This window comes from Crocuta crocuta, unplaced genomic scaffold (genome assembly GCF_008692635.1).
Source record: "Crocuta crocuta isolate KB4526 unplaced genomic scaffold, BGI_CrCroc_1.0 scaffold431, whole genome shotgun sequence".
Lineage (NCBI taxonomy): Eukaryota > Metazoa > Chordata > Mammalia > Carnivora > Hyaenidae > Crocuta > Crocuta crocuta.
The window spans coordinates 3,682,866-3,695,687 of NW_027528859.1; positions in this window are offsets into that span (position 1 = coordinate 3,682,866).

A 12,822-nucleotide genomic window follows, 5' to 3' on the forward strand; every position below is an offset into this window, starting at 1 on the left:
ACTAATTTTCAGTAGCTTCTGGGCATGTCTGAGANGCACATCTGTGGCATGGACATCAGGAGCAGCATGAATGCCCCACTGCCCCCATCTTCCCAGTCCCAGAACCCAGGCATATGAGAGTCTCTGTAGTCTCCCTCCAAACCCAACCACTCTCAGCCCCTGCTGCTGTGATGCCCAAACATCTGCCGTGTTTCCATCTTCCGTCTCCACTGAAGACACATTCCATCACACACGTTCAGGTTCTGTGTGTGCATGTGTGCGTGTGTGTGTTTATTTTTGAGAGAGAGAGAGAGAGCACAAGTTGGGGAGGAACAGAGACAAACAGAATCTGAAGCAGGCTCCAGGTTCTGAGCTGTCAGCACAAAGCTTGATGCGGGGTTCGAACCCACGACCCGTGAGATCATGACCTGAGCAAAAGTCAGGTGCTTAACCGACTGAGCCACCCAGCACCCCCACGTTTAGGCTCTTACATGCATGGTCTCTTACGTGACTACACAGCACCTGCTCTCCCTGCTTTAGCCTCAACTCCTGCCAACCTCCTACGACAAATACTAGACAGCACAGCACACCTATAAGTTCATGATATTCCAATTTGCTACAACTATTCCCATGAGAGCCACCACCGGAGGTGGCAGATCCTTGTAAAATGGCTTAGATTCAGGTGCTCTAACAAAGTAAGTTCATGACCGAGAGGGAAAAGAGCTTTGGAGGTGGAGGAGGAAGAAGCAGAAAGGCAGATCCACATTTCAGGTGCTTGATATTTAGACTGTCTGTGACCTGCCATTACCAGGTCACTCCCAAGTAAAATGAATACAGATCCATTTTGTTAAAAAGACAATGTTAGAGGAAAGAGAGGCCAACACGGCGGAGAAGCAGGGGGATCCATACTGCCCGTGACTCTCAAACAAAAAAGGGCTGAAGCCAAAGGACTTTGAACCCCAAGAGTCTGGGAAGAAAAGAGACGGAGCCTACCAAGGAGAAAACAGGAAGACTGGGTGGCCCCATGGTGGGTGATTATGAACTGGGGGAGATAAAACGGGCTGATGAGGCACAGAGCGGAGGGATCCCCTTCTATGGAGAGAAAAAGGGAAGTGAAAGAGTAGCTGGGGAAACATAGGGCTGTATCTGGACAAGAAAAAAACCTCAGACCAGGATGGAGAGGGATCCCATCTCCAACCGCAGGGCTGTCTTCAGACAGGCTGGCTGCCTTGTTCACACACCTGGGGAGGAGGGGAGTCATCTCCAGTTTTGGTGGTAGCTCAGGGGAGCAGTGTGCAGCAGGAGGAACCGGTCCCCTCCCCTGAAGCGCTGTGGCACAGGACAGAACCAGCCAGAACCACATATCAAGAAGTGCTTCCCCAATAACGGGGCGCATGGAGTGGGTGTTTAAATCCCGGTCAAGCACCAAGACACAGGGTCAGTGGAGTGAGAAAGACTGTCCCATCTGCTCCTGTGGCACAGTGAGAACAGCTCAGAGTCCACCGGTGTGTGGAGAAGAGATGGGGGGGGGGGCGCCAGTTTTCTCCCTCCCACCACCAAGACCCGGGCCCACAGCAGAGGCAGGACCTGCCTACACCAAACCACACCCCTCCACACCTGGTAACTGTATCTACTTGAGGATAGAACCTGTGGAACCAGACGGGCCCCTCCTCCAGACCAGCGCTGAGGCATTGCCTGCATTAATTCTAGGACAATTCTTGTTATTTAGATATATTCTCCCTTTTCTCCTTCTTACCTCTTCCCTCCTCTAGGCTGGTTACTCTGGTTATTGGTTTGTTTAAACAGACATATTTAACCCATTCTCTTGATACATGTTCTGCACCTCCTTCTTTCTCTTTCTCTGGAATAATCAAGACATAATAGTTTCTCTGTCTAGGTAAGCTTATCTTCATTTATTTTTCCCCACCTCCTTCCTTATCTTCATTTCTCTCTCTGAATTAAGACTTTTAGTCTCTGCCTGGTCAATGTTTTTGTTTTTTTCTTTTTTCCTCTCCGCCGCCCCCCCCACCCTTGTATATGCTCTTCCATTAGCACCGCCTCCACCCTGTTCTTTACTTGTAGCTGGTGCTTCTGGTTTTTTGCTTTTGGATTGTTTTTTGTTTTTGTTTGTTTTAGTTATTTGTGGGTTTGCATGTTTTTGCTTCCTGTTTGTCTGTTTTGCTTTCCAGGGCTACTTCAAGGAACAAATCAAAGCACACCTGGTGGAGGGTCCAAAACATCACTATGAGTAGGGAAATAACTGTATCTACTTGAGGATAACCAAAGTCACAACAACAGAGAACAAGTCACACTCTCCAAAAAACACCTCCTGAATGGCCAGGCCCTGGACAGTGTATGAACCCCCCACCCTTAATATACTACTGCTCAGGGCGTCTGGGTGGCTTAGTCGGTTAAGGGTCCGACTTTCACTTAGGTCATGATCTCGCAGTTCGTGGGTTCAAGCCCTGTGTCAGGCTCTGTGCTGACTGCCAGCTCAGAGCCTGGAGCCTGTTTCAGAGTCTGTATCTCCCTCTCTCTCTGACCCTCCCCTGCTCACGCTGTCTCTCTCTCCTCTCTCTCCTAGAAATTAAAAAAAAAAAAGTATATATATACACATACACACACTACTGCTCATAGGTGCAGAGCACATAACAAGCCTTTAAACCTCATTAGGGACAGAAAACTAGTCAAAATGATGAAGCAGAAGAATTCTCCTCAAAAGAAATTCCATGAAGTCACAGCTAAAGAATTGATGAAAACAGATGTAAGCAACATAACTGAACAAGAATTTAGAATAATAGTCACAAAATTAATCACTGGGCTTGAAAAAAGCATAGAAGACAGCAGAGACTCTATTGCTGCAGAGATCAAGGATCTTAAAAATAGGATGAGTTTTAAAATGCTATAAATGAGGTGCAAAATAAAATGTAGGTGGTCACAGCATGGATTGAAGAGGCAGAGGGGAGAATAGGTGAATTAGAGGATAAAATTATGGAAAAAGAGGAAGCTGAAAAAAAGAGATTAAAAAAAAATCCAGGAGCACGAAGGGAGAATTAGAGAACTAAGTGATGCAATCAAACAGACCAATATCTGTATCACAGGAATTCCAGAAGAAGGGAGAGAGAGAAAGGGCCTGAAGGGGTACTTGAACAAATTATAGCTGAGAACTTCCCCAACCTGGGAAAGGAAACAGACATTGAAATCCAGGAGGCACAGAGAACTCCCCTCAGATGTAACTTGAATCGATCTTCTGCATGATATATCATAGTGAAACTGGCAAAATAACAAGTATAAAGAGAGAATTTGGAAAGCAGTTAGGGATAAATGGGCCTTAACATACAAAGGTAGACGCATAAGGGTAGTAGCAGACCTATCTACAGAAAGTAGGCAGGCCAGAAAGGAATGGCAGGAAATCTTCAAAGTGATGAATAGAAAAATATGCAGCCAAGAATCCTTTATCCAGCAAGCCTGTCATTCAGAATACAAGGAGAGATAAAGGTTTTCCCAAGCAAACAAAAACTGAAGGAATTTATTACCACTAAATCAGCCCTGCAAGAGATCCTAAGGGGGACCCTATGAGGGAATTGTTGCAAAGAACTCAAAGTACCAGAGACACCACTACAAGCAGGAATCCTACAGAGAACACAATGACTCTAAACCCATACTTTTCAATAACAACACTGAATGTAAACGGACTAAATGCTCCAATCAAAAGACATAGGGTATCAGAGTGGATAAAAACACAAGACCGTTCTATTTACCGTCTACAAGAGACTCATTTTAGACCTGAGGATACCTTCGGATTTAAAGTGAGGGGATGGAGAACTATCATGCTATTAGAGGTCAAAAGAAAGCTGGAGTAGCCATACTTATACTGGAAAAACTAGACTTTAAAGGCTGCAACAAGAGATGAAGAAGGGCATTATATGATAATTTCAGGGTCCATCCGTTAAGAAGAGCTAACAATTATAAATGTCTATGCACCGAATTCGGTGGCACCCAAATATATAAAACAATTAATCACAAGCATGAGCAATCTTATTGATAAGAATGTGGTAACTGCAAGGGACTTTAACACTCTACTTACAGCAATGGACAGATCATCTAGAGAGAGGATCAGTAAAGAAGCAGTGGCCCTGAATAATACATTGGACTAGATGGACTTGACAGATATATTTAGAACTCTACATCCCAAAGCAGCAGAATAGACTTTCTCCGAGTGCACATGGTACATTCTCCAAGACAGATCACATATTGGGTCACAAAATAGCCCTCAATAAATATAAAAGAATTGAGATCATACCATGCATGCTTTCAGATCACAATGCTATGAAAATTGAAATCAACTACAGGAATAAGTCTGGAAAGCCTCTAAAAGCATGGGGGTTAAAGAACATCCTACTAAAGAATGAATGGGTCAACCAGGCAATTAGAAAAGAAATTTAAAAATGTATGGCAACAAATGAAAATTAAAATACAACAATCCAAACTCTTTGGGATGCAGCAAAGGCAGTCCTAAGAGGAAAATACATTACAATCCAGGCCTATCTCAAGAAACAAGAAAAATCCCAAATATAAAATCTAACAGTGTTCCTAAAGGAACTAGAATCAGGTCAGCAAAGACACCCAAACCCAGAAGAAGAAGAGAAATAATAAAGATCAGAGAAGAAATAAACAATATAGAATCCAGAAAAACCAGTAGAAAAGATCAATGAAACCAAGAGTTGGTTTTTTGAAAAAACAAACAAAATTGACAAACCTCTAGCCAGGCTTCTCAAAAAGAAAAGAGAGGGGACCCAAACAGATAAAATCATGAATGAAAATGGATTTATTACAACCAATCCCTCAGAAATACAAGGAATGATCAGGGAATACAATGAAAAAATTCTATTCCAACGAACTAGACAACCTGGAAGAAATGGACAAATTCACACACACACACACACACACACACACACACACACAGACACACACACACTACCAAAACTCAAATGAGTAGAAATAGAAAATTTGAACAGACCCATAACAGGTGAAGAAATTGAATCAGTTATCAAAACTCTCCCAACAAAGAAGAGTCCTGGGCCAGATGGCTTCCCTGGGGAATTCTACCAGACATTTAAAGCAGAGTTAATATCTATCCTTCTCAAGCTGTTCCAAAAAGTAGAAATGAAAACTTCCAGACTCATTTTATGAAGCCAGCATGAGTTTGATTCCCAAACCAGACAGAGACTCAGCAAAAAACCAAACAAACAACAAAAACAAAAAAAAAACCCTACAGGCCAATATCCCTGATGAATATGGATGCAAAAATTCTCAACAAGATACTAGCAAATCAAATTCAACAGCATATAAAAAGAATTATTTACCACGATTAGTGGGATTCATCCCTGGGCTGCAGGGCTGGTTCAATATTCATGAATCAATCAATGTGATACAACACATTAATAAAAGATAAGGACCCAATCATCCTGTCAATAGATGCAGAAAAAGCATTTGACAAAATACAGCATCGTTTCTTATTAAAAACCCTCAAGAATGTCGGGATAGAAGGAACATACTTAAACATCATAAAAGCCATTTATGAAAAGCCCACAGCTAACATCATCCTCAATGGGGAAAACTGAGAGTGTTCCCCCTGAGATCAGGAACACGACAGGGATGTCCACTCTCACCACTGTTGTTTAACATAGTGCTGGAAGTCCTAGCATCAGCCAGCAGACAATAAAATGGAAATAAAAGGCATCAGAATTGGCAAAGATGAAGTCAAACTTTCACTTTTCACAGATGACATGTTACTCTACATGGAAAATCCAACAGACTTCACCAAAAATCTGCTAGAGCTGATACATGAATTAGCAAAATTCAATGTACCAAAATTCGTTGCATTTTTATGCACCAATAATGAAGCAACAGAAAGAAAAATCAAGAAACTGATCCCATTCACAATTTCACCAAAACCACAAAATACCTAGGAAGAAACCTAACCAAAGATGTAAAGTATCTGTATGCTGAAAACTATAGAAAGCTTATGAAGGAAACTGAAGAAGACACAAAGAAATGGAAAAACATTCTGTGCTCATAGATTGGAAGAACAAATATTGTTAAAATGTCAACACTATCCAAAGCAATCTACACATTCAATGCAATCCCAATCAAAATTGCACCAGCATACTTCTCAAAACTAGAACAAACTATTCTAAAATTTGTATGGAACCACAAAAGACCCCAAATAGCCAAAGTAATATTGAAGAAGAACACCAAAGCGGGAGGCATCAGAATCCCAGACTTTAGCCTCTACTACAAAGCTGTAATCATCGAGACAGTATGGTATTGGCACAAAAACAGACACATAGACCAATGGAATAGAATAGAGAACCCAGAATTGGACCCACAAATGTATGGCCAACTAATCTTTGACAAAGCAGGAAAGAGTATCCAATGGAAAAAAGTCTTTTTAACAAATGGTGCTGGGAGACCTGGACAGCAACATGTAGAAGAATGAAACTGGACCACTTTTTCACACCATACACAAAAATAAACTCAAAATGGATGAAGGACCTGAACGTGAGACAGGAAACCATCAAAAGCCTAGAGGAAAAAGCAGGAAACAACCTCTTTGACCTCAGCTGCAGCAATTTCTTACTCCACACATCCCCAAAGGCAAGGGAGTTAAAAGCAAAAACGAACTATTGGGACCTCATCAAGATCAAAAGCTTCTGAACAGCAAAAGAAACAATCAACAAAACTAAAAGGCAACCGACTGAATGGGGAAAGATAGTTGCAAATGACATATCAAATAAAGGGCTAGTATCCAAAATCTATAAAGAACTCACCAACCTCCAGACCTGAAAAACAAATAATCCAGTGAAGAAGTGGGTAGAAGCCAACAGACACATGAAACGATGCTGAACGTTACTCATCATCAGGGAAATACAAATCAAAACCACACTGAGATACCACTTCATGTCAGCCAGAGTGGCTAAAATGAACAAATCAGGAGACTCTAGATGCTGGTGAGGATGTGGAGAAAAGGGCTCCCTCCTACACTGTTGGTGGGAACGTAAACTGGTGCAGCCCCTCTGGAAAACCATGTGGAGGTTCCTCAAAAAATTAACACTAGAACTCCCCTATGACCCAGCAATAGCACTGCTAGGAATTTACCCACGGGATACAGGGGTACTGATGCATAGGGGCACATGGAACCCAATGTTTATAGCAGCACTTTCAGCAATAGCCAAATCATGGAAAGAGCCTAAATGTCCATCAACTGACGAATGGATCAAGATGTGGTTTATCTATGCAATGGAATACCACTTGACAAAGAATGAAATCCTGCCATTTGCAGCAACGTGGATGGAACTGGAGGGTGTGATGCTAAGTGAAATAAGTCAGGCAAAGAAAGACGGATACCATATGTTTTTACTCATATGTGGATCAGGAGAAAGTTAACAGAGGACCATAGGGGAGGGGAAGGGGGAAAAAGGTTACAAAGAGGGAGGGAGGCAAACCATGAGACTCTGAAATACTGAGAACAAACTGAGGGCAGATGTGGGTTAGGGGAGAGGGCAAAGTGGGTGATGGGCATGGAGGAGGGCACTTGTTAGAATGAGCACCGGGTGTTGTATGGAAACAATTTGACAATACATTATATTAAAAAAAGAAAAAAAGAAAACAACAAAATCATCTGAATGAAAGGTCTGAGTTGAATAACCTGTGATTCTATAAAAGAGCTTAAATTACCTCTGAGAATATTTATAATGTATTATTTGTTATATTACTTACATAACATAAACAATATGGAAATATTCAAATAAAAAAATAAAAGACAATATTAGAAAAGAAGAAGGAAGGAGTTCTGGAAGTTTCCTATAAAGCCATTCTGTCAAGCAATTTCCATTTTCTTGCAGATTCCTCATTATAAAATTAGAACTGTGTTCCCCTGGACAATAATCTATGCTCTGGAAGCTTATTTCAAAATCCAATGACCATCATAAGAAAAGCAATTCTCTCCTAATTAAACATTAAGATGATTGGTCAATGTATCAACATACTGCTGCTAAAAGGTTACAAAATAAAAACAAAGCCTCCTCTCATCCCCTTTACACACTTCAATCTGCTTCCTGCTCTGATGGCAGATTAATTTTACTAAAAGCACAGCTCTGCCCATCCTTGCCCTCATTCAAAACCCTTCAGTGGCTCCCCATTGCCTTCAGGATAAAGAATAAACCCCTAGTGGGTGTTTGAAGAGCCTTCTCCTTTTGGCCCTGACCTACTTGTATAGCCTCATTTCCTTCTAACCACCTTCAAATATCTCCTGGCCCAAACGAATGCAGTGAGAGCCCCTGCCACCCTTCATCTTTCCCCCACCTCTGCCTAGAATGTTCTTTACCCTTCTGAACCCCCCACGTCAAAACCCGTGTTTTGACACAGCTGCCCATCATCTTCAGGCTTCCATAACCTTTTACTAGAGGTGATTCTCACGTATTTATCACTGGCTGGCTTGTGTTGTTATTTCTGAACAGATTCTCTACCTCCTGATAAACTATAAACCCAAATATATTTTCCCCTCACACTTAACATACTTCATGCAAATAGAAGGTATTAAAATTTTGAATGAATAAAGTCACAAGCAGCAGAAAACAGTACAATATGGTTAGCAGCAGCTGAATTTATCACTGCACTTAAAGAGGTAGCAAGTCTGGAAACGTGGGAACTCTATCCCAGTGGTTGGAACATTTTGTCTACATTTTGTCTGTTTCTATTGAAATCCCCTATTTAGTCTCATTATCTACACACTAACCTTTCACTCCTGCTGGATATATGTGTGTATGAGTGTGAGTGTGCCTGTGTGCGTGTGTTGCGCAGAGGGGAGGAAGCAGAGCGGAGGAGGAAGATGATCATCTGAAAGTGGCAGCAGCAGGGCGCTCCCGGGAGACTCGGTCAGTTAAGCGTCCAGCTCTCATTTTCAGCTCAGGTCATCATCTCAGTTTGTGAGTTCAAGTACCACATTGGCCTTCGTGCTGACAGTGTGGAGCCTGCTTGGAATTCTCTCTCCCTCCCTCTGCTCCTCACCTGCTTCAAAGTAAATAAATAAACATTAAAAAAAAAAAAAGGCTGGCAGCAGCAGCAGAGAATCACCTTCTTCAGTGAAGACGGCTCAAAACCCGCACAAGCGCCCGTGTGTCCTGTACTGGCTGTCAAGCACAGGGAGGACGAGATGTTAAGTCCTGCCGGGCAGCGGTGCTGACTTTCCCGAGGACCGGCCGAGCTTGTGAAAACACAGGTGGGCCCCATGCCCAGGGGTTCTGTGTGTGTAGGTTGGGGTGGGGCTCGGATTTTGCATTTCTAACAAGCTCCAGGTAATGCTGATAGAAGCCACGCTTTAAGGATCCTCTGGGTAGATGGGCAAGTGAATCAAGGGGTTCAGGGTAGGAGGAGCAGCTGTGGTATAGGATACAGGCATCTCTAAAGCTAGAATTCATCTTTAATTAGATTAAGGCACACAGAGAAGCAACATATCATGGTTTTTCCTTCTCATTGTTAATTCAGAAACTAAATTTTGTAGGGTAGACTGAAGAGTTACGGACATGGGACTCAGGAGACCTGGGTTCGAGTCTTGACTGTGTCCCTAGTTAGCTGGGTAACCAAAGCCCCCTCGATACCCTCTCAGGACATCACTGCACAATTAGAACGACAGAGATACTCAACCTAATAAATCTCCAGGGTCAGGTCTATACAACCCATGATCTCACAATTTTAAAAACCTGTTGGCAATTTAGTTCCAAATCTAAATATTATCCCATCTCTATATAAAGTGCTTAAAGATACTGCAAATTAAAAACATGAGGAATGATTAACAGTTAAATTGGAGAAGAGCCCATAATAATTGCAATTATGAAGACTGAAATTATGAAGACTAAACAGGTTTCACAAATAATCAGTGCTTAAGGTTATACCATGAAAATAGATTTTAAAATATACAGAAAAAATACTACAATTAAAACAACTAGCTCCCTTTCTGCGAGCCTTCTAGAAAAAGCAGGACATGTTACAGAACGAGAAGACTCACCAGTGAAGCAGGGCTGAGGGATGTTGTCCAAGGAGTAATCAGACCCTCTTCCCCACCCTGGGGCCTCCTCTGCATCCCAGGGGGCCGCTGCTTCTGAGCCTCGCAGCTCACAGCTTTTTTTTTTTTTTAATGTTTTATTTTTTTGAGAGAGAGCACAAGTGGGGAAGGGGCAGAGGGCAGGGGGGACAGAGGATCCAAAACGGGGTCTGTGCTGACAGCAGACAGCCCCATGCAGGGCTAGAACTCACGACTGTGGGGTCATGAACCAAAGTCGGAGTTTTAACCAACTGAGCCACCCTGGCGCCCCCACACAGCTCTTTTTAAAGAGAAAAGGCCACCTTCCCAAGATCGTGGCCACAAGAATGTGAGGATCAAATGATCTTCCCCTAGCTCGTCAACGAGCCCAAGGAAAGCTGATGGCCGGGCCATGTGGGCCACGTTGGAGGGTCCCACCCCCCTACCCCAGGCCAGCACCCACCCTCCTGCGGCTCCAGGGCAGCGGCAGCCACGCCCTCCGCAGGCGTCTGGCCCCGCCCCCTTTAGCACCCCAGGCCCAGAAGCCCTCCAGATGCCGGCTCATCCTCCCCACCTCAGCCCCCTGAACCAGCCGAGAGAGGAGACCCCCACAGGTCCTTGATGGCAACCCGCCTGCCAAGGCAAGGGCAACAGAGAACACGAGGCCGCGCTCTCACGTGGCACCCCTTCTGTGGCTGCAGGGCTGACTCGGTGCCTGCGCGCCCGCCCCTCGTGCCCAGCTGACTCAGGTTAAAGTGAACGTCACCCTCAAACAAATTATCCCCCCTCAACAGATGGGGAAATGATGCCACGGGAAGATTAAATAACCCGGCCGGCCTCGCACAACCTCCCGCAGGGGAGCACGATGCGATCCCTGCTTAGGAGCCGGCTCAGGGGCTGCGGACACAGCCCTCCGGCGGCGAGCAGGACTCGCGCAGCAGAGCCGAGAAAGAAACAAGCAGAGGGCACCTGCTGAAAGCCACTCCAACGGTCCCTCTTTCCCCGCGTGTCCCCAGAACGCCGTTTACAGGGTGATTTTCCACCACACGCAGGAGAGGGGCCGAGTGTGAGTGTGCACGCAGAGAGGAGAGAGCGGGCCTGTAGGCGGCAAGGGGCCTGGCGACTGGCCCCAAAGGTGTCGGGCCGAGTCAGGGCCCTCTGCACCCCACAGGGCTCCGCATGAACTGGTGAACTCCGGCCTGAGACCAGGCCTGTTTCACTCCTTCGTTCGATGAGTACTTGCAGATCCGAGGGGGGCAAGTCAGGGAGACACACAGGATGAGCTGGACTGTCCCTGCAGTCAATGTCATCAAGGAGTGGACGTAAATCACATAAATACAAGTGGAGAGGAGTACCGGCACAGCAGAGGGGCTGGCAGCGTCTGATGATGGGACCGCATGTCCAGCTGTGGCTATGGCGGGGGGGTTGGATACAAGAGCAGGTGACCAGGCTATGAAGAGTGGGACAGTGACACCTGCAAGGGTGAGGAGAAGGACATAGAAAGTGCAGGAAGGGAGAGGACTCGGGGCTTCCCTGAAGTCCAGGAAGAAGGATGTGGGGGACCAAGGGTATGTCAAGGAGGGTTGAGGGACTTAGGGTAGGAACGGCAGGTGGAAACCCTATCACCAAAGGCCTTAAGTGTGGGACTAAGGAGATTAAACTTCCCTCCTGGCCACAGTGCTCAGCACGGTGTCTTGCTCACAGTACATACTCATTCTGTTTTGGAACAAAACGTAGGAAGGCAATTTCATTCGTGGCAAATGTACGACAACTCTAAATGAATATGCCACAAAAATTGCCTCAATTCTTTTTAGGAGTTGGTATCTGGCTGGGACCTTTATTAAATTTATTTTTTTAAGTTTATTTTTGAGAGACAGAGAGACAAACAGACAAAGCACTAGTAGGGGAGAGGCAGAGAGAGGCACAGGATCAGAAGCAGGCTTCAGGCTCTGAACTGTCAGCACAGATCCTGATGTGGGGATCGAACTCATGAACTGTGAGATAATGACCTGAGCCAACGTCAGATGCTCAACCCACTGAGCTACCCAGGAGCCCCTGATCAGGACAACTTCTGAATTTAGTTTAATGATCTAAAGTGTTTGCTGGGGAGCCTGGGTGGCTCAGTCAGTTGGCATTAAACTCTTGATTTCAGCTCAGGTAATGATCCCAAGGATGGACTCTGCACAGAGCGTGGAGCCTGCTTAAGGTTCTCTCTCTCTCCCTCTCTCTCTCTCCTTCTATCCCTCTCCCCCACTTGTAGGCTAAAATAAAAATTAATAAAAAATAAGGGGCACCTAGGTGGCTCAGTTGGTTGAGTGTCCAACCTTTGGCCCAGGGGATGATCTCACTGTTGGGAGGCCCACACTGGGCTCGCTGCTGTCAGCATAGAGCCCGCTTTGGTCTTCTGTCCCCTTCTCTTTCTGCTCCTCCCCCACTTGTGCCCTCTCTCAAAAATAAAACATTAGAAAGAAAAGAATAGCTCCCTGGGCTCAATTACAAATGGAGTAGAAAGAATAATCACAGAAATTCAAGAGGGAAAAAAAAATCAATCTATTTCCTTCCCCCAAAGCTTTCACTTCTATACACTCCTACAAATGGGCTCAAGACCATTCTTATGAAAATACCACCTGTCGGGACTTTGCAAGATAAATGACGTGCCCATGTTGCTTTCAAAGCACTGAAGTTCAAACAATGCTCTCCAATAGCTTCTCTCTCCTTAAGTAACACTCACTTATAGCCAAGGATTATAACAGTAATAT